At 43.7% G+C, this 22,646-nt stretch overlaps 1 protein-coding gene across 1 annotated transcript in view; it reads right to left on the reverse strand.

The window, feature by feature from the left end:
- PAQR7 (progestin and adipoQ receptor family member 7) overlaps positions 1 to 13,332 on the reverse strand; it is a 33,747-nt gene extending 20,415 nt beyond the window's left edge. Inside the window, exon 1 of the mRNA XM_070764249.1 lies at positions 13,248 to 13,332. The gene's annotated coding sequence lies outside the window, so the exon portion shown is untranslated. The remainder of the gene's footprint in view (positions 1 to 13,247) is intronic.
- Positions 13,333 to 22,646: the final 9,314 nt, after the last annotated feature.

Below are 22,646 nucleotides of genomic sequence, written 5' to 3' on the forward strand. Positions count from 1 at the left end.
GGCCCTCCAACAGTCCGAGGGACAGTGAACTGGCCCCCTGTGTAAAAAGTTTGGGGACCCCTGTCTTAAGTGTTTCAAATGTAAAATGAGCTCAGGGGTGGGTTCCTCTAACCCAGTGATAATAATAATTAATAATAATAATTTATTAGATTTGTATGTCGCCCCTCTCCAAAGACTGGCAAACCTATGGCATGGGTGCCACAGATGGCACAGGAAGCCATATCTGCTCCAATGTGCATGAGTGTGCCAGCCAGCTGATTTTTGGCTCACCTGGAGGCTCTAGAAGGGCACATTTGGCTTCCAGAGAGTCTCTGAGAGGATTGAGGAGGACATTTCTGCCTCTGGAGCCTGGGGAGGTTGAAAAATGGTCCTAACAGGCCCACCAGAGTTTGGGAAATGGGCTGTTTCAGGCCTCCAGGGGGGCAGGGGAGGCCATTTTTGCCATCCAGAGTCATTGAATTACGGATGTGGGCACATATGTGCTTTCGGCACCCGAGGAAAAAAAAGGTTTGCCATCACTGCTCTAACCTTTTCCTACCGGTGCGCTGTGTCCACATTGTGATATTTAGCGCTTACTCGCTACGCTCATGTGTCCTTTAGCATGATTTTGTTTCCACGCATGCCCGCAGGGATGGTTTTACTTCTGTGCATGCTCAGAGAGCTGAGAAATTGCTGAAATTAGATGAAAAAGACAGTGGTGCGCATCCGTGTTGTGGTTAGCTCTGGCCCAGCTCCTGCCCCAAGGAATGTGCAGGTGGATGTGGGGGAAACATCCACATGCCGCAAGCCTGTTTTGCTCCCGATGGAATCTGCCGATGAAGCCTCCTCTGACCAAGGAAGCATGAGTGACAGGGAAGAGGGGAGTTTGGCAGACAGCCCTGGAGGAGATCAATCATCTGTATCATCTTTGAATTCGGAACAAGAATTAATGACATATCCACGCATGCGTAGAGTGATGCATAGGAGACAACAACTGAAGGATTGTTACAAGAGAAAATAAGGCCACCTGTGTTTGGGTGGGGCTCTAGTAATTAGGGCTGCTGCTATAAATAGCAGCATGTGGATTTGGCCGTTGTGGAAGAATATGATCGCAGTTCGTCAGGAATCCTGGGTTGCTGGTTTCTGGACTTTGCTTGTTGATTTTTCACGCCTTTGAAAACAAAGCAGAGCAACGTGTGTGTATGTGTGTGTGTGTGTCTCACTTCCTTGGAAGAAGAAGGGGTGTGAAGTTTCTTCACAGCTGCTAGCTAAGTACTTAATGATTGCTTAAGGTTAATTGTACAGACTACCCTGTTGTTTTGGGACGAGTGCTCTTTGCAATACAAAAAGAGTGCTTAGTTTATTTTGAATTTTGGGATAAAGAACATTGTTTTGAATTTTCAAATGCGTGTGTGTCTGAAATTTGAACCCTTGAATTTTCGGGAGGCTCCTACTAGAGAGCCCGGCAGAACAGTTCATACCAAAATTGTGGCATCGGCAGGCCGCTATCGGAGCAGCGCATTGGACCGCACTAGTACGAACCCATCTCTGAATGAGCTACATGAAATATCTCCAAAGGAAATTGTCTTTTTTGGGGCGGGGGGGGGGGGGGGTGGGAAAGTAAAATAAAATATTTTGCAGATGAAATAATTAGAGCATTAAAAAGAAAACACCCAACCTAACAACCTGGCTTTGATTTCCCTTTGAACAATACCACACTCGGGCTTAGTCTCGCTGCAAATGTCGCCCCTGCCTTGCGGTTTCAAAGGCAGCTTTTCATCGCCTGCCAGAGATGTTTAATTCAGCACTGCAGCCAATTTTTCATCCGACTGAGATCGCTCCATGAAATAACATAGACGGTCTTGCAAGACATTAATGGGGAACACCCACACACCCCTCACGCAAAGACACACCACACACAAAGTCTACTATGAATCCAGCAAGCGCAGCCAACGGAAACCCACCATGGGGTAATTAAAGATTAAAACCCATAGCCAGGAGGATTGCGATCTTTTGTGGACTAGGGCAGTGTTTCCCAACCTTGGCAACTTGAAGATATTTGGACTTCAACTCCCAGAATTCCACAGCCAGCATTTGCTGGCTGGGGAATTCTGGGAGTTGAAGTCCAAATATCTTCAAGTTGCCAAGGTTGGGAAACACTGGACTAGAGGGCTGTGTTTTATTTTATTTTGTTTATTATTATTATTTTATTATTATTATTATTTATTGGATTTGTATGCCGCCCCTCTCCTTGGACTCGGGGCGGCTAACAGCAGTGATAAAAAACAGAATGCAAAAGTCCAATACTACAACAGCTAAAAACCCTTGTTATAAAACCAATCATACATACAAACATACCATGCATAAATTGTAGAAACCTAGGGGGAAAGATTATCTTAATTCCCCCATGCCTGACGGCAGAGGTGGGTTTTGAGGAGCTTACGAAAGGCAAGGAGGGTGGGGGCTATTCTAATCTCTGGGGGGAGTTGGTTCCAGAGGGTCGGGGCCGCCACAGAGAAGGCTCTTCCCCTGGGCCCCGCCAACCGACATTGTTTAGTTGACGGGACCCGGAGAAGGCCCACTCTGTGGGACCTAACTGGTCGCTGGGATTCGTGCAACCCATCTCAACCTATTGAGTTGCTCTATTGTGTGTGTGCTGTTATTTCATTTCTTTGTTTATGTGGTTACCTGGGGACCCACTGGCTGGATCTGGTGTTGCAGTGACATTATTTAAGAGTCAGGAACTCAAGTTTTCTGGGTGTGTTGAAACAGGTCCTAACATGTCCATTTGGGGTCCCCTCCCCCAGCAAAGAAAACCTACACATTGCAAACCAGTGAATGTGCAGTGGAATATTTTCTGCAGAGTTAACGGTGCCTTCTGGTTGCTATAAAAACCAGCTAACCAGGTCCGGGCAATTTTGTGGTTTTTGCCCTACAGAGCAGTGGAGTGATGGGTGGGGTGGTGACAAACCCCCCCCCCCTTTCCCCTGTTTTTAAAATGAAGAAAGTGCTCCGGTTCTTTGCGTCACAGAAAAAAGACCTGGAATGCATTTTGCATAATTGCTCCCCCTGGTTCTTCAAAAATTCATCAACTTTTGCTTCCTTCTTTCTTGGTGCACTAGAAGAAACCGGTCAAAGCCAATCCACATCGGTCACGCCCGCGCAGGTCAGACTTTAACCAAGTTTGAGGAGGACTCAACAAATACTATTGACATTTGTGCTAAAACTTTATGAGCATTGCCTCCCGTTTTGCCCTCTTGTCTGAACGGACCTGCCTAAGGTAACAACCGGAGGGCACTATTAGCAGTGCAACAAAAGTTTGGCTTCTTGTAAACTTTGTGAACCAAGCACATTAAGCTTGGCTACTTTATTTTGAACCCTATTTTCTGCACAAAAGCTGAAAATTGGGTGGCCGGGCACATCCCCTGAACACAACCAGGGTCGACTCCGAGAGCTGTGGTCCTCATGTTCTACAGAAGGTGCCTGGACCATCGATGCTGATACATGGGACCTGGTCTCTTTCTTTCTTTCTTTCTTTCTTTCTTTCTTTCTTTCTTTCTTTCTTTCTTTCTTTCTTTCTTTCTCTCTCTCTCTCTCTCTCTCTCTCTCTCTCTCTCTCCCTTTATTTATTTATTGGATTTGTATGCCGCCCCTCTCCGTGGACTCGGGGCGGCTAACAACAGTGACAAAAAACAGAATGTAAAAATCCAATACTACAACAGCTAAAAACCCTTGTTATAAAAACCAATCATACATACAAACATACCATGCATAAATTGTAGAAGCCTATGGGGAAAGATTATCTTAATTCCCCCATGCCTGATGGCAGAGGTGGGTTTTGAGGAGCTTACGAAAGGCAAGGAGGGTGGGGGCTATTCTAATCTCTGGGGGGAGTTGGTTCCAGAGGGTCAGGGCCGCCACAGAGAAGGCTCTTCCCCTGGGCCCTGCCAACCGACATTGTTTAGTTGACGGGACCCGGAGAAGGCCCACTCTGTGGGACCTAGTTTATTGTTAGAGTTGAAAGGGTCCATGAAGGCCATCGAGTTCAACTCCCTGCACAAGCAGGAACCCTATAGTACACCAGTCAAGTGGCAGTTCAATCTTCTCTTAATCTTTGCAATCTTTGCTATTTGTTCCTTTCTACTTGGGATCTTTTTCATTTTGTGGGGTATATATTTTTTCCTCGGTCTTAAGATAAAACACGTGTAAATAAAAAACACAATACCAATACCCAACCATATGGATATGCCAAATTTCAAAATCGTTTATATATTCTAAGGAGTTTCTTTTACTTCCCCTTTCCCATCCCATGACTTCATCCCTCCAACATTTAAACTAGTTAACCGATACTAAAATTTCATCAAACAACAACAGTCGCAACAACGACAACAACAACAAAAACCAAATACAGTGGTACCTCTACTTACGAACTTAATTCGTTCCATGACCAGGTTCTTAATTAGAAAGGTTTGTAAGTAGAAGCAATTTTTCCCATAGGAATCAACGTAAAAGCAAAGAATGCATGCAAACCCATTAGGAAAGAAATAAAAGCTTGGAATTTGGGTGGGAGGAGGAGGAGGAAGAAGAAGAGGAGGAGGACAGTCGCTGCCCAGAGCGAAGGGAGCGTTTCTTTTCTCTGGGCGCTGGCAGAGGTTTATTCCCTCTCCAAGTGCCCAGAGAAAGGAAAATGCTTTGTTCACTCTGGACTGCCAAAACCTACTTAAACACCACCGAAAGGCTCCTCTGGCAGCCCAGAAAAGCCCGAGATGGCCGGGATTAAAGGGGGAATGGCAGGAAACTGGTTGGGCCTTTGTGCCGCTCTCAAATTCCCTGGGAAATTTTTCCAGGCTCGGTTTCTTAAGTAGAAAATCGTTCTTAAGAAGAGGCAAAAAAATCTTGAACACCCGGTTCTTATCTAGAAAAGTTATTAAGTAGAGGTACCACTGCATATCCCCAGTATCTAACATTCTATAAATCCCATTTATAGATTTTTTTTTCTAGCCAGCATTCTCAGCGAGTGACTTCAGGTGGCACACATCATAAAAGGCAAAATCAATTAAAACAGTAGCAAACAAATATAGCACCAAGGAAACAGGGCTGGGCACATGAAGAAGGTTCAACGATGTTGTGAAAGTTGAAGAGGCTAGAGGTCATGCTGATATTACGAAGGGACGTGGTTCCCCTGAAGGTTGAACTATGGCAGAGAAGGGCCCGGTCTAGTTCTTGCAGGCCAACATTCCTTGGCTGATGGGACCCCCGCAACAGGACCAACCTGTTTGACCAAACTGGACAGGTTAGAATGACAAGAAGATGGATCTTCAGATCATCCAAGCCACAAGGGGCTCTAAAGGTGACAGCAGGGACCGAAATATCTTTTAGACATGAAAACTCAGAACATCACAGAATTGCCTGCCAGCCTGCCTGTATTTGGTCAATCAGCAACCTCCTAATATAATAATAATAATAATAATAATAATAATAATAATAATAATAATAATTTATTAGATTTGTATGCCGCCCCTCTCCGAAGACTCAGGGCGGCTCACGACAACGATAAAAACAATATTATACTGGTACAAATCTAATATTAAAAAAAACCTAAAAACCCTATCATAATTAAAAACCAAACAGCACATACATACCAAACATAAATTATAATAAGCCTGGGGGAAATGTGTCTCAAATCCCCCATGCCTGGCGGTATAGGTGGGTCTTAAGTAGTTTACGGAAGACAAGGAGGGTGGGAGCAGTTCTAATCTCCGGGGGGAGTTGATTCCAGAGGGCCAGGGCCGCCACAAAGAAGGCTCTTCCCCTGGGGCCCACCAAACGACATTGTTTGGTCGATGGGACCCGGAGAAGGCCAACTCTGTGGGACCTTATCGGCCGCTGGGATTCGTGAGGTAGCAGGCGGTTCCGGAGGTACTCTGGTCCAATGCCATGTAGGGCTTTAAAGGTCATGACCAACACTTTGAATTGTGACCGGAAACTGATTGGCAGCTATAACAAAAGAAACTAGCCAGAAGAGGGGGTTTTTGGGGTGGGGAAAGAATTGATTCCTAATGTCCCATTCTAAACCAGGCTGCATGGAGCTAAAAGATTGATGTGCACATGTAAATAAATAATAAATATTAATAGTAATAATAAATAAGTAAATAAATGGCGTGCATGTGTGCACCAGCATGCCTTTCGTCCCGTCCTAATGTTTCTCTCTTACTAGTATCATGTATATAAACATAGTTATATCTTTGTTTACCAATACGTACTTGACAAAACAAATAAATAAAATAAAACAATATAAAAGTGTTGATTCGTTCCCAAGATCCTAATCACGTTTATTTATTTATTTTCATATGAACAGAAAAAACAATTGCTGCCAACCTGCCTTCCATTGAGGACCTGTATACTGCACGAGTCAAAAAGAGGGCGGGAAAAATATTGACCGACCCCTCGCATCCTGGACACAAACTGTTTGAACTTCTACCCTCAAAACGTCGCTACAGACGCACACCAAGACAACTAGACACAAGAACAGTTTTTTCCCGAACGCCATCACTCTGCTAAACAAATAATTCCCTCAACACTGTCAGACTTTTTACTAAGTCTGCACTTGTATTTCTACTAGTTTTTTCTCATCATTCCTATCATCTTTTCCCTCCCACTTAGGACTGTATGACTATAACTTGTTGCTTGTATCCTAAGGTTTTTATTAATATTGATTGTTTCTTCATTGCTTATTTGACCCCTATGATAATCATTAAGCGTTGTACCATGCTTGACAAATGTGTCTTTTTCTTTTATGTACACTGAGAGCATATGCACCAAGACAAATTCCCTGTGTGTCCAATCACACTTGGCCAATAAAGAATTATATCTATTAAAGAACCAGTTTCTCAGATTTCTACCAGGACCCAAGGAAGGCAAGATGCAAGGAGTTGAGAATCAGCAGTACGATCTGTACAAACTTTCTCCGAAGGTGGGGAAATGTCACACTTAAATACAATCCTTTTCTTCATCCTTGAAGAATGGCTTGAGAGCATGTTACATTCTGTTCTATACACGGAAGACTTGTGTATTAAGAAGAAAACATTCTATCCAATACATGGAGAACTAGCATATATTAAGAAGAAAGTGAAGAGTGCAGTGCTTTGAAAAGTACAGTGTTTCTGCTAAGATTTTTAAAATCTACATCATATTTTCCACGACGTTATGTCATATTCTACCCACAGAAATTTATTCTGTACCCGGAATAATTTGTTAGATCATAAGTTTCCTTTTTGAAATTCCTTGGGATTTTCTAGCCTTTTCTCATCAATCCAGTATAATAAAATGGGATTTTTTTAATCTATCTATCTATCTATCTATCTATCTATCTATCTATCTATCTATCTATCTATCATCTATCTATCTATCTATCTATCTATCTATCTATCTATCTATCTATCTATCTATTTATTGGATTTGTATGCCGCCCCTCTCCGTGGACTTGGGGTGGCTAACAACAGTGACAAAAACAGAATGTAAAAATCCAATACTAAAAGAGCTAAAAACCCTTGTTATAAAACCAATCATACAAACATACCATGCATAAATTGTAGAAGCATAGGGCAGAGGTGGGTTTCAAGGAGCTTACGAAAGGCAAGGAGGGTGGGGGCCGCCACAGAGAAGGCTCTTCCCCTGGGCCCCGCCAACCAACATTGTTTAGTTGATGGGACCCGGAGAAGGCCCACTCTGTGGGACCTAACCGGTCACTGGGATTCGTGCGGCAGAAGGCGGTCCCAGAGATATTCATAACCAACACTTTGTCATAACCAACAGTTTGAATTGTGACCGGAAACTATTTAGGCATAAAATATGGCTAGGGGGATCTGGGTGAGTCCCTCTCCACCCAATAATAATGAATAATAATAATAATAATAATTTATTAGATTTGTATGCCACCCCTCTCCGTAGACAACACCTCACAGGGTTGTCGTTGTGGAAAATGGGATGGAGGAAGATTTCTGCTGTTTTGGGTTATTTGTAAAAACAATAAAGGATAAAAATCACAAATAAATAATAAAATGAATAATATTAAAGCATAATTTATGCTTAAAAAATTGGAGCATAATTTTCTTTTGGTTTCTTGCATGACGTATTATGCGCAACCAACGATTGAATTTTGAAGGGAGTTGAATTTTGACTCCCATTGCTCCCACCCTCAAATTTTGGTTTTCTCATGGTCAGTTTAATACCTTCCTGTCCTTCTCATCAAAGCTCCACTGGCAATTTGGAAAGCTGCAATCCTAGCCTACCTGAAGACGTGGCTTAGGTAGAAGAAAGACTTAAATCCCAGAAACTGTGAAACATAAAAGTCGGTTTTATCAAACTGAAGCGCTAGAGCAAAAATGGAGCGATGCCTTTAACTAAATTAAAAGCGAGAAGACGACACCCAGAACCAAAGTCAGCACATTCGCCCAGTCTCGTGTGCTATACCGTGTCATTGACAATGGAACAGCTTTCTGCTGTTTTTCAACAATAATCCTCCTATTCTATTACTATTAGTGGAAAAAACCAAATTGTTGTTGCTATTGTGGCTGGTCACCCAATCAGACATCTAGACTCAATTTGGCATTTTTTTTCTACTGATGGAGTCCTTCCTAAGCTCCCCTGGGATAGGCGAGTGTTGTTCTTTGAAGGTGTATAGAAACATAGAAGATTGACGGCAGAAAAAGACCTCATGGTCCCTCTAGTCTGCCCTGATACTATTTCCTGTATTTTATCTTAGGGTGGATATATGTTTATCCCAGGCATGTTTAAATTCATTCACTGTGGATTTACCCACCACGTCTGCTGGAAGTTTGTTCCAAGCATCTACTACTCTTTCAGTAAAATAATATTTTCTCATGTTGCTTCTGATCTTTCCCCCAACTAACTTCAGATTGTGTCCCCTTGTTCTTGTGTTCACTTCCCTATTAAAAACACTTCCCTCCTGAACCTTATTTAACCTTTAATATATTTAAATGTTTCGATCATGTCCCCCCTTTTCCTTCTCTCCCCCAGGCTATACAGATTCAGTTCATTGAGTCTTTCCTGATACGTTTTATGCTTAAGACCTTCCACCATTCTTGTAGCCTATCTTTGAACCCGTTCAGTATAGTTCAAACTACGGTAAGTGGTGCCTCTACTTATGAACTTAATTCGTTCCATGACCAGGTTCTTAAGTAGAAAAGTTTGTAAGAAGAAGCAATTTTCCCCATAGGAATCAATGTAAGAGCAAATAATGCGTGCAATTGGGGAAACCACAGGGAGGGTGGAGGTCCTGTTTCCTCCTAGGAGATTCCTACAGAGGCCCCGCAGAGGCTTCTCCCTGCCTTTTCCTGCCCTGTTTCCTCCCAGGAGATTCCTAGAGAGGCCCTACGGAGGCTTCTCCCTGACTTTTCCGGTTACAGTTTTGGAGGCTCGGGTTTGTAAGTGGAAAATGGTTCTTGAGAAGAGGCAAAAAAATCCTGACCACCCAGTTTTTATCTAGAAAAGTTCTTAAGTAGAGGCATTCTTAGGTTGAGGTAGATTACCTCCGGAACCGCCTGCTACCGCACGAATCCCAGCGACCGATAAAGTCCCACAAAGTTGGCCTTCTCCGGGTCCCATCGACTAAACAATGTCGTTTGGCAGGCCCCAGGGGAAGAGCCTTCTCTGTGGCGGCCCTAGCCCTCTTTAACCAACTCCCCCCAGAGATTAGAGTTCTCCCCACCCTCCCTATCTTTCATAAACTACTCAAGACTCATTTATACCGCCAGGCATGGGGGAGTTGAGATATTCCTTCCCCCTAGGCCGTTACAAGTTATGCATGGTATGTTTGAGTGTATGTTTGGTTTTATAATAAGGGTTTTTAGTTGTTTTATTATTGGATTGTCACATGCTGCTTTTATCATTGTTGTTAACCGCCCCAGTCTACAGAGAGGGGCGGCATGCAAATCTAATAAATTATTATTATTATTATTAATTATTATTATTAGAGGCACCACTGTATATTATTATTTATTGGCAGTGCGGTGGCATTATAAGCAGTAGAGGCCTCAGCTTTCTGGTTCTTCTTTCTTGGTCTCAACAGCCACCCGAGTTTATATGGCAACAGGCAGATTAATGTTTAAAAAAAAATCAGCCACTAAGACAGTAACACCTTTTTCAAAACAAGCAAACCAGCCTCCGAAGAACTCCACCCAGTTACATAACTCTCCTGGTGGAAAGGAGGGTGGTGTGTCTGTCTGTGCTGGGGTTTTTCCTAAGAAGCAATTCAAGAATTCATGCATAAACTTAAAAGAAGCTGCCCCTCCCGGTTAGATGTTAATATAGATGCCTTGGTATTTGAGCGGCATTAGCAAGCCACTGAAAATTTTCCTAATTGTTGTTTTTTTCTTCCGTGCCTCCAGCTTTCTCCAAGGCTGCCTAATATTCCAGCAGCCAGAATGTCAGCCAACAAGGAGTGGAATAAGGAACTTTGAAATAAGGTCCAGGAGGGGGAAGTGTTTTTAATAGGAAAGTGAACCCAAGAACAAGGGGGCCCAGTCTAAGGTTAGTTGGGGGAAAGATCAGAAGCAACGTGAGAAAATATTATTTTACCGAAAGAGTGGTAGATGCTTGGAACAAACTTCCAGCAGACGTGGTTGGCAAATCCACAGTCACTGAATTTAAACATGCCTGGGATGAACATAGATCCATCCTAAAAGTTTTAAAAAGTTTAAAAACTCATCTTTGCCGCCAGGCCTGGGGTTCCTTAGATCTTCCCCACTGACCGATGAATGCTTAGTTTGAATGAATGATATTGATAGTTTTTAATTAGAATTTTAAGATTGTTTTTAAGGTATAATTGGATTGTTATTATTGTTTCCTGTTTTTCTGTACATGCTGTGAGCCGCCCCGAGTCCTCGGAGAGGGGCGGCATATGAATCCAATTAAATAAATAAATAAATAAATAAATAAATAAGATAAATAAGGACAGAAGGAAAAGGGGGGACATGATTGAAACATTTAAATATGTTAAAGGGTTAAATAAGGTTCAGGAGGGAAGTGTTTTTAATAGGAAAGTGAACACAAGAACAAGGGGGCACAATCTGAAGTTAGTTGGGGGAAAGATCAAAAGCAACGTGAGGAAATATTATTTCACTGAAAGAGTAGTAGATCCTTGGAACAAACTTCCAGCAGACGTGGTTGTTAAATCCACAGTAACTGAATTTAAACATGCCTGGGATAAACATATATCCATCCTAAGATAAAACACAGGAAATAGTAGAAGGGCAGACTAGATGGACCATGAGGTCTTTTTCTGCCCTCAGTCTTCTATGTTTCTATGTTTCTATAAAATACAGGAAATAAGGAGGAATTATTGGGGACTTCAACTCCCAGAATTCTCCAGCCAACTATTGCAGAGATCTTCAAACTTGGCCACTTTAAGACTTGGGGACTTCAACTCCCAGAATTCTCCAGCCAGCATAGCTTGCTGGTGAATTCTGGGAGTTAAAGTCCCCAAGTCTTAAAGTTGCTAAATTTGGGGACCCCTGGCTTAGACAACATGCGAAGCAGGCTGATGGTTTAAGTCAGTGATGGTGAACCTTTTTTTCCTCTGGTGCCGAAAGAGCGTGGGCGTGCGCTATCGCGTATGAGCAGAGGAAAGGTAAAAAACGCCCTCGCCCATCCCACTGGAGGCTCTCTGGAAGCCAAAAACGCCCTCCCAGAGCCTGTGTGCCAGCAAAAAAAACAGCTGCCTGGCACACACACGCACATTGGAGCTGACCTGGGGCAATGGCTCATGTGCCAGCAGATATGGCTCTGTGTGCCGCCTGTGGCACCCGTGCCATAGGTTCACCATCACTGGTTTAAGTCATAGAAAGCTAGGCAGAGTGCAACCTTCCTTGCAAGCTATTTTCAAGAGTGCAAAGCAACACATCAGTTCAGGAGCCACTAAACAGCAGCCATTCAGAAAAAACCTCATCCTGGCCTTGAGCAAAAACTCCCTCTTGGGACAAAGGTGAAGGTATCAGGTGGACGCTCAGCTGCCCCCCAGGAATCCTGCACTGTAGCTGCCACCCGTGTTTATTATTGACCGTGGCAAGGGTGGCGCTGAGGGTAATAGACCTTATAGCATCGCTGGAGAGCGTGGGGTTTTGGCAAGCTTGGGTGCAGCATAGAAGTTCCAAAGTCCCAGAGATGGTAAGCAGACAAGGCCTCCCAGGCAGGGTTTATTCCCAAGCAAAAGCCCCTGTTGAACCCAGAGCCCTGCATTCATTCTCCACTGGATGAAGCTGCAGAGGAAGGAGGAAAGTGCACTCTTCTTTCCTTCGTTCCTTCTCTTTCATTCCTTCCTTCCATCCCTTCCTTCCTTTTCTATCTTTCCTTTCTTCCTTCCCTTCCCTTCTTCCCTTCCCTCCTTCCTCTCTTCCCTTCCTTCCTTCCTTCACTTCCTCCCTTTTCTTCCCTTCCTTCCTTTTCTTTCTTCCCTTCCTTCCATCCCTTTTCTTCCTTTCCTTTCTTCTTTCCCTTCCCTTCTTCCCTTCTCTTCCTCCCTTTTCTTCCCTTCCCTTCCTTCCTTTTCTTTCTTCCCTTCCTTTCTTTTCTTTCTTTCTTCCCTTCCTTCTTTTTCTTTTCTTCCTTCCTTTTCTTTCTTTCCTTTCTCCTTTTTCTTTATTTCCTTTCTTCCCTTCCCTTCTTCCCTTCCTTCTTTCCTTCTCTTTCTTTTCTTCCTTCCTTCCCTTCCTCCCTTTTCTTTCCTTCCTTCCTTCTCTTTCCTTCCTTCCTATTCTTTCTTTCCTTCCTTCCCTTCTCTTCCTTCCTTCTCTTCCTTCCCTCCTTTTCTTTCCTTCCTTCCTTCTCTTTCCTTCCTTCCTATTCTTTCTTTCCTTCCTTCCCTTCTCTTCCTTCCCTCCTTTTCTTTCCTTCCTTCCTTCCTCTCTCCCTCCGTCCCTTCCTTCCTTTAACCCACCTCCTTTTGAGAGGAGCCGCTCCTCTGACTTCCCTCGAGGCGGAATTCTCCGGCAGAAGTTGGGTCTCCCCTCGGAGGGGGAAGCAGCAGCCCCCCCGCCCGCGACACGCCCGCCCTCGCCTCGCTGCCCCCCCGCCCGCTCAACTCCCACAGCGGCTCGGCCCCTCGTCTCCTCTCACGCGCCTGGCGCCCTTCGGAGTTGGAGACCCGCGAGGACCCGCCAGCCAAGCCCGGCTGCAAAGCGCGCGTCCAGGCGCCCGGGCACCGTTGCAAGGCAGAGCCCCGGTGCTCCCCTGCCCGCTTCCCCACTGACCTCCTCCGGGCTCCTTCCCGAGGATGCTGGCTGGGAGAGGGCGGACGGCTGCCCACACGCCCCGGAGCGCAGCAGCAACGGCCCCGCTCTCGCCGGGCAAGGCCGCCTCTGTGCCGCAAAAAAGGGAGAGCCGCCTCTCGCTGGCCGCCTCGCCTCTGTTTTTTCCTTTTTCCCACGCAGCTGCGCGGGCACGAACCACACAGCAGCCAGGCGCCGCTTCTCCGGCCGGCCACGGCGGTGCGCCCCCTGGAGGTTGCAGGCCGACGGTGCTCGCGCGAGGAAGGGAAGAGCGAGGACGCAGCGCCCGCCGCCCGCCACGCGCGTTTCCAGGGCGCGCTGGTTGGTTTTGTGCCGCCTCCTGGCGAGGAGAGCGGCGCTGACTGCGGGCCGGGCACTAACTTCGGGTCCAAATCCTAATGAGGTTGGATTGCAAGAGTTGGAAAGGGACCCTGTAGGTCATCTAGTCCAGTGTTTCCCAACCTTGGCAACTTGGAAGAGATTTGGACTTCAACTCCCAGAATTCCCCAGCCAGCGAATGCTGGCTGGGGAATTCTGGGAGATGAAGTCCAGATCTCTTCAAGTTGCCAAGGTTGGGTAACACTGATCTAGTCCAACCCCAAGAGGGGGGCCGCTAAGGTGGGACAGGGAGGTCCTGTGTGTCCGCACATGATCTTTCCCTGCCCAGGTGCAGTAGCATTATTGCGCTGGACTCCACTGTTACCAGGCCAAAACACGGGTGCAACTGCATGTCCATGCGCCGTTTTGCTGCCTGCCCAGGTGCGGTAGTAGAATTGCGCTGGACTCCATAGTTACTGCACCAAAACAGACCCCCCCACCTGTCCATGTGCAATTTTGCTCCCTGCCCAGTAGCAGAATTGCACTGGACTCCATGGTTATCACGCCAAAACACAGGCACCCTTGTGTGTCCACAGGCGATTTCACTCCCTGCCCAAGTGCAGTTGCAGAATTGCGCTGGACTCCGCCAGCACTCAGAGCCACAGGGGCGAGCACACCGCACCGTTCCACCTTCGCAGCCCCTCTCTGCCTACACCACTCCAGACAAATGGCCGCCCACTGTCCCTTTGAAAGTCCCAAGTGTTGGAGCTCCCACAACCTCTGCAGGCCACTTCTGTTGCACTGACTGATTGCTCTCACCGTCAGAACGTTCCTCCTTATTTCCAGGATGAATCTCTCCTTGGTCAGCTTCCATCCCTTATTCCTTGTCTGGCCTTCTGGTGCTTTGGAAAACAGCCTGACACCCCCACCCCCTCCTCTCTATGGCAGCCCATCAAGTACTGGACGACTACTATCATGTCTCCTGAACTAGAGAAATTGGGGGTCGGGTTTTTCATCTAATCACCTGGAATTCATCTTGGGGTGCAAAGGGTAGCAGTCATGTTTGTAGTGGGGTCATGTCTTGAGATGATGAAAAATTTAGGCAGTTTGTGGTCTGCCCAGATCTTTTATTTATTTTGTTTGTCAAATACGAATTGATGGTAAACAGAGATATAATATTTATATACATACTAGTAAGAGAAACATTAGGACAGGGGACGGAAGGCATTCTGGTGCACTAACGCACACCACTTACTGACCTCTTAGGAGTTGATGAGGTCAACACTGGATAGTCTAAGGGTAAAGTTTTGGAGGTTAGGCGATACTAGAGTCCGGTAGTGAGTTCCATGCATCCGTTACTTGGTTACTAAACTCGAATTTCCTGCAGTCGAGTTCAGACCAGTTTAAGTTTGTATCTCTTGCGTGCTCGTGTGTTGTTGTGGTTGAAGCTGAAGTAGTCGTTGACAGGAAGGACGTTACAGCAGATGATTTTTTGGGCTATGCTTAGGTCGTGTTTAAGGCGACGTAGTTTTAAACCTAGGATTGTAAGTCTATTTGGAGTGGGCCTTCTCCAGGTCCCGTCAACTAAACAATGTCGGTTGGCGGGCCCCAGGGGAAGAGCCTTCTCTGTGGCAGCCCCGACTCTCTGGAACCAGCTCCCCCCAGAGATTAGAACTGCCCCTACCCTCCTTGCCTTTCGTAAACTCCTCAAAACCCACCTGTCGTCAGGCATGGGGGAACTGAGATATCTCCCCCGGGTCTATACAATTTATGTATGGTATGTTTGTAGGTATGTCTGCTTAATAATGGGTTTTTAAAAAAAATATTTTAAATTGTAAATTATTAGATTTGTCATGAACTGTTTTATTGTGTTGTGAGCCGCCCTGAGTCTACGGAGAGGGGCGGCATACAAATCTAATAAATAAATAAATAAATAAATAAATAAATAAATAAATAAATAGTTGCATATATTCTGTTGCGAGTGGAGGGCTCTTCTAGTAAAGTATCTCTGGATGGTTTTTTGAGTGTTTATGTCCGAAATGCAGTGTGGGATCCTTGAGAAGAAGGCATACCTAAAATGAGACAACAGCTGGACATTCAACTAGGCAACTGCATGTCCCAAAGGTACCTTTTCAAGAAGCAACTGGACTTCCTGGTTTTTCTTTGAAGACATTTCTCATCTAAGAAACTTCAGCTTTTTCTTGGATGAGACCTTTGGGACAATCATGATCTGGATGACTAAGTGTCTCCATAGACGTTTAGGCAGATGCAGGTTGCATGGGAACTTGTAAAGCCATCTATACGTGTAACTTTAGACTTCGGGTTTTTTATGTGAAGCCACACAATTTACTTGAAATAAATTAAATTAATCATTAATTTTGACTGCTGCTTCCAGTTTGATTTGGTGCTACTTAGGACTTGCATATTAAAGGCATCTGTTCCATTATCTCAATGGCAAAAACATTTGTTTCAAGTCCAATCAAATCAAACCTCAGTCATTCCCAGCCTGGCTCCTAACAGAAGTTATTGGCCGACTGGGAGCATTCTGCATTGTAAGCCAACATGCCTGGAAATAAGCCAGGCTAGGGAAGGCTGTTCAAAAACATGGGTGGAAACTAGAGCTGTGCTGGTAAAAGAAGCTGTGGTATCTCCAAGTTTCTTTCTTTTTTTAAAAAAAATAATTTTTATTGAAGTATATACAGTGATATCTCGTCTTACAAATCCCTCGTCATACAAATTTTTCGAGATACAAACCCAAGGTTTAAGATTTTTTTGCCTCTTCTTCCAAACTATTTTCACCTTACAAACCCAAGCCGCCGTCACTGGGATGCCCCGCCTCCAGACTTCTGTTGCCAGCGAAGCGCCCGTCTTTGCGCTGCTGGGATTCCCCTGAGGCTCCCCTCCATGGGAAACACCACCTCCGGACTTCCGTGTTTTTGCGATGCTGCAGGGGAATCCCAGCAGTGCAAAAACGGGCGCTTCGCTGGCAACGGAAGTCCAGAGGTGGGGTTTCCCAGCGAGGGGAGCCTCAGCGAAATCGCAGCATCAAAAAAACACGGAAGTCCGGAGGTGGGGTTTTAAGGACTTCTGTGTTTTTGCGATGCTGCAATTTCGCTGAGTGTCTATTCCCATCCCTTTAGAATGTTTTTTTGTACTTTGCTTAAATTCATAGGTAGGTCCACCAATCTATATTAATGTTTTGAGTCGCCAATTCTTCCTTGCTTTTTAGTTTACCAAATGGATCAAAATTTTATTTGCATTTCATTATTTTAGTTATATCAATTGTATTTGGATATACAGTATTAGTACCTCCATTGTTGACAGCCAATTTGGAATTTTCAGATATTTTTGTTTAATTTCTTTCCAAGTACTTAATGAGTTCCTGATTAAATGTCTGTTGAAATACTTCTGTGTTTTATTTTAGGTATCCCAAAGGTAGGCATCACCAAATTTCTGTGATGATTTGAGAAGTGAATGATCCAAGAGACACCTGGTCAGAATCCACATCAAAATTCCTGTCCCTATCAACATTATTCCTCTGTGCAGGAGAGGCTGAAGCAAGGATAAGCACTTTGGCTTTACCTATAACAGACAGCAATAGCAGCAAAATATTGGATGGCAGAGTTGGGAATGCCATGTACCTTTGTCTCCTGCAGTGGCCTTCTGGACTCATCACTGTAGATTCCTGATTCAACTACAAGACCCAGTTTCTAGGCCAGTCAGCTTATCTAACAGAAAAAAAAGTATATTACATACATACACCCACTAGGAGCCAGCATAGTTTGTGGAATCTTCTTAGTCCTTCTTTAACCAATTTGGATGTTGAGGCTCATGGAGTAGAATAGAATAGAATAGAATTTTTATTGGCCAAGTGTGATTGGACACACAAGGAATTTGTCTTGGTGCATGTGCTCTCAGCATCCATAAAATAAGATACACATTTGTCAAGAATCATGTGGTACAACACTTAATGATTGTCATAGGGGTCAAATAAGCAATGAAGAAGCAATATTAATAAAAATCTTAGCATACAAGCAACAAGTTACAGTCATACAGTCCTAAGTGGGAGGAATGGGAATGATGAGAAAAACTAGTAGAATAGAAGTGCAGATTTAGTAGAAAGTCTGACAGTGTTGAGGGAATTATTTGTTTAGTAGAGTGATGGCGTTTGGGAAAAAACTGTTCTTGTGTCTAGTTGTCTTGGTGTGCAGTGCTCTGTAGCGACGTGGTGTTATATGGAAAGAACAAGCAACTACCCATAGTGTTGAATTCTGGACCAGCTGCAATTGGACTAATGCTCTTCACACTCCCATGCAGAATGCAACATAGCAGAGATGGCGAACCTATGGCATGCATGCCACAGGTGGCATGCGGAGCCATATCTGAGGCATTGCCCTGTCAGCTCTGGCCAGCTGATTTTCCGCTGTTTTCGCTCTCTCCATGGCCAAAATGGTCCGATAGGCCAACTGGAAGTTCATTTGTGTGCTCACCCTTAGGTTCCTTTTCACTCAGAGGTCTTCAGGAACTTCTTCGGCTTTGGACGGTTGTAGCCAGGCCTCTCACATCTCGACTCATTTCTTCTGTAGCCGGGAACAACCCGAGATTAATTTCTGGTCTAATAACAAAGAACTCTGGAGTTAATGTGTGTGTTACATCAATCCTTTGTCATAGATGGGGCTGGTGAAAAATAGCCCAAGGGGGGCAATTGGAGGTTTGGAAATGAAAGGAAGTGGAGCTGCCCTACTACTTAACTTTCAGAGTTTCAACCAGGCCTCACACACCTTGGCCCATTTCTTCTACATCCGGGAAGGCTTTCCTGAAGGCCTGTGTAGCCGATAACAGAGATCTGGATCAATCTGGAACTCTGTTATCGGCTACACAGGCCTGGGCTCATGAGCAAGGAAGACAGGTAAAGTCAAAAGGGAAACAGTACAGAGTACAAGAGGAAACAAAGTGGGGCTCAGCAGCTTCAAAATCAAACCCAGACAAGGCAACGGCAAGCTACAATATTACTGTGAAACAAACACAGACTTAAAAGTTGGAAGGGAACTATGAGGTCATCCAATATCCCACATATCGTGAACTGTAAAAATTGTACGGACAGGGCTAAAAGTTAAAACAAAACACATCTGCAGATTTTCACCAGTAAATCTGGAGGCAATGATAAAGTTAAAAGGAGGAATAGGAAAAGATTTGGATTGTGAACACATTAATGCAATAGATAGAATAACATAATTTTTGGAGACAATTCCTTGTTTATTGCCAACACCTGTTTCAAGAAATATAAATGCCGACTCTATATATGGATATCTCCTAAGAATACAATATCAAAATTAAATTTAAATTGACTGCACAATAGGAAACAGATAAAGAACAATCCTAGAGCCAAGGTGGCATAGCAGGTAGAGTGCTGTACTGCAGGCCACTGAAGCTGACTGTAGATCTGTAGGTCAGCGGTTCAAATCTCATCACCGGCTCAAGGTTGACTCAGCCTTCCATCCTTCCGAGGTAGGTAAAATGAGGACCCGGATTGTGGGGGGCAATAGGCTAGCTCTGTTAAAAAGTGCTATTGCTAACAGGTTGTAAGCCGCCCTGAGACTAAGGAGAAGGGCGTCATAAAAATCGAATAAATAAACAAATAAATAAACAAACAATCCTGTCATCCAGGACATTTCCAGATACAAACTGTGGAATGAATGAATTTCTATTTTTTTTAATCTATGATTTTATTCCACCTCCTCAATCCAGCTCTAGGCAGCGCAGATGCCAATAATAAAATTTGTACAATTATAAATAGAAAATGATACACTATCAAAACTAAAGCCACCACCAGTGACTTGACAATCAGTACCCAAAGCATTCCAAAGAATTAGATTTTTCTCAGCTTCAAGACCACAAGAGTAGAGTCCATCTTTGTGTCACAGGAGAGCCCCATACAGAACGCCTACGTCCCATTCCTCTTGGACTTAAACAGGGCTCTGGCCAACAACACAAAAGGTGGTTTTAGATATCCAAGCACCAAGCGGATTGCTCCCCCTTCAGAAGTAGCAATCACTACCTTGAATGGCACTTGGAAATGCACCAAAAGCTAGTACAACTAACTTTATAAATAGCATCACCAAGCAGTAGCTACCTGCTTCACTGCATATTCATGTTTTTGATATCAAGTACATCTGTCTGTATACGCAGACATACAAAATATAGATATAAAAAGACAATGAGATAAAAAAAATAACATGGGATTGGGGTGGGGGGAAAGGGAGCCAACTCTGCCACAAGCAAATTAGGATAAAACTAGCGGGTTTTAAAATAAGGTGCAAATGAAACACCACTTAAAAGCTGCAGATAATTAAAATATTTACAACTTCTATCCGATACATCAAGGTATTCGGTATCCCAAGAATGGAACAGTTCTAAATGCCAAAAAGACTGGAAATTTATATATAATCTACAAAAATATGGAAGAGACAATGGATAGACAAGTTTCAAGCAAGTTTTAGATAATTTATCTAATTTAGAAATTAGATAGCTAAGATACAATAGATATGCAAAGAGAAAATGTTTACCTTTGCTTGATTGATTACAGTAAGACCCTTACCTGTATGATACTAACATCTAGAAAACCTTACTATTCTCTTTTGAGGAATCTCACAATGAAAAAGAAGTTGTATGAACTAGGTTTGGAGAAACAAGAACATTTTCCTCTCCTGTTTATAAACTTTTACATTGAATCATGTAAACCAGATGACCAATCTCTACTGCATTGAACAATAATCAAAACTGTATTGAACAATAATCAAAAAGCTGTCAATGCCCATAGTATATGCAGGCCTGCCAAAGGATAATGGACTACAGAAAATCACCATCCTTTGCAAGGTTGAAGGAAGAAAAGCAGACTATAAAATAAACAGGATCAAGGTGACTATAAGATTGTCTTGGAAGCCTAAAAGTCAACATTTTTCCATGCAGTCAATAGGTATCAGGCCAGGGATGGGCTTCTAGCCAGAATGCTAAATTGGGCTCGCCGTGGTGGCTTATGAGTGCTAGCAGGGCCAGCGCGATTTTGCTTCTGCACCTGTGGAGGTAGCAAAATCACGCTTGGAGCCGCAGGTGCGCCCGTGTTTCAGCAAGGTTTTTATTGCTTCCACACATTCCACAGGTACAGAAGGCAAAATCAGGCTGGCCCTGCTAGCACTCATAAGCCGCTGCGGTGAGCACAATTTAGCGTTCCGGCTAAAAGCCCACCCCTGTATCAGGCCTAATGGTATCTGAACAAAGTTGTTTTGTTTCAGGCAAAATGTTTTTTGGGCTGCTCTTGCATTTATTGGAGCTCTGGAAAAAAATATATAAAGACCTGTAATCTAAGAATCACTTCAGAATTCAAATTAATCTATAGTACATAAATTTACTTGGCTTTTCTTAGAAAACCACTGTAATCTAGAAAGCAAGAGAACTAAGTTTTAAGGTGTTGTTTTTATTGCGTGCCACCTAGGGTAACCTTTAGAAGATGGGCAGATTATAAATTAAACCATTCATCTTTTTTCTGAAACAAAACTGCAGTTCCCCAATGTAAGAACATTTAATTCAAATTAAGAATTATCCAAATGCATCAAGAGGTATGCCAAGCTTTCAAAATGAATTTTTCCAATTGGTATTTTTCCATTATCCCCAGTTGTTTTAAGCCTACATCTCGTAACTGCTGTGAATATTGGCCAAATTAAGCTGAAGTATTTTAGAATTCTGAGTAGCATCTGCTTGGAGAGGCTTCAATTGCTAAATTGATACAGTAGTACCTCTAGATACGAGTTTAATTCGTTCCAGAATGGAGTTTGTATGTCGAACAACTCGTATCTGGAACAAATGGCTTTAGACTTTGTTTTTCCCCTCCGAGATAACCAGAAGCAAGGATACTTGCGCCACCTAGTGGACGCTTGGCTCGTATCCCAAATTTGAGCTCGGGTCTGGAACAGAAATTTGTCTCCCCTCGTGGCTCGTAACTTGGAATACTCGCATGTGGAGCAGCTCGTATCTAGAGGTACTACTGTACTTCCTAAGGCTAGGTAGGATCCAAAGCAGTGGTTTTCAACCCGGGAATCGGGACCCCTTTGAGGATCAAATGACCGTTTCACAGGGGTCACCTAAGACCACAGGAAAAGACAAATTTCCCAGTGTTAGGAACTAAAGCTTCTATTCTGGCATCTCGAAACGTATTTTTACAATCTGACCAATCAGGCGTTTACAAGGGGGAGTGTCCCTCTGACCTTCCAGCCAATCAGCTTCAAGCTCTGTTGGGAGGATTGGCGGAAGACGTATGGTTGGGAGGTCACCACATGAGGAACTGTATTAAGGGGTCACGGCTTAGAAAGGTTGAGAACCACTGATCAAAAGTTATACAAACATTATTACTGTACAGTGATGGGCTACCCAAATTTTTACTACCACACTGTGGGCGTGGCTTATGCATTTTGTTTCAACATCTTTCAGTGGAAATTGGGTGCTCTGGGATGGAGCCCATCACTGTTACTGTATGAGTGAGATGTATGACAGGGCAATTTCACTTGAATATCTTTCCATTTTCTAACCTTCATGGTACAATTTAAATAAAACCCAACATACAATAGCATTTAGACAGGAAACAACTAAAGAAAATAACTGATGTTTCTCCAATTGGGAAGCATGGACTAGAAGTGGAAAAATATACCCCATTCACAAATCTTGAATGTGCAAACCAAGACTTTTTACTTGAAATAATATTGGTGTTTGTATCGTGACAGGATGCATTATCCCTAGGTAACATACTTTCATGTAGGAGCATGCAGAAAGCAAAATATATAGCCATTGTTTTAAAAATGTTAGACTACTTAAGCATGTTTATTTATATGTTTTCTGAAGTGTCCTCAATATTCTGACACCTACGGTTTTGCATTCCACCAAAAAACCCTGTTAAATATTAATTCACCTATTTCGCATTGCAGAATACAACAGCTCTAACTTCTGCCCTGGTTTGCTTGAAATTTCAGTCCACCCAGAAAGATGCACAAATGGGGGGAAGGTTTTCAGTTG

The sequence above is a fragment of the Erythrolamprus reginae genome, chromosome 11 (assembly GCF_031021105.1).
Source record: "Erythrolamprus reginae isolate rEryReg1 chromosome 11, rEryReg1.hap1, whole genome shotgun sequence".
NCBI lineage: Eukaryota > Metazoa > Chordata > Lepidosauria > Squamata > Dipsadidae > Erythrolamprus > Erythrolamprus reginae.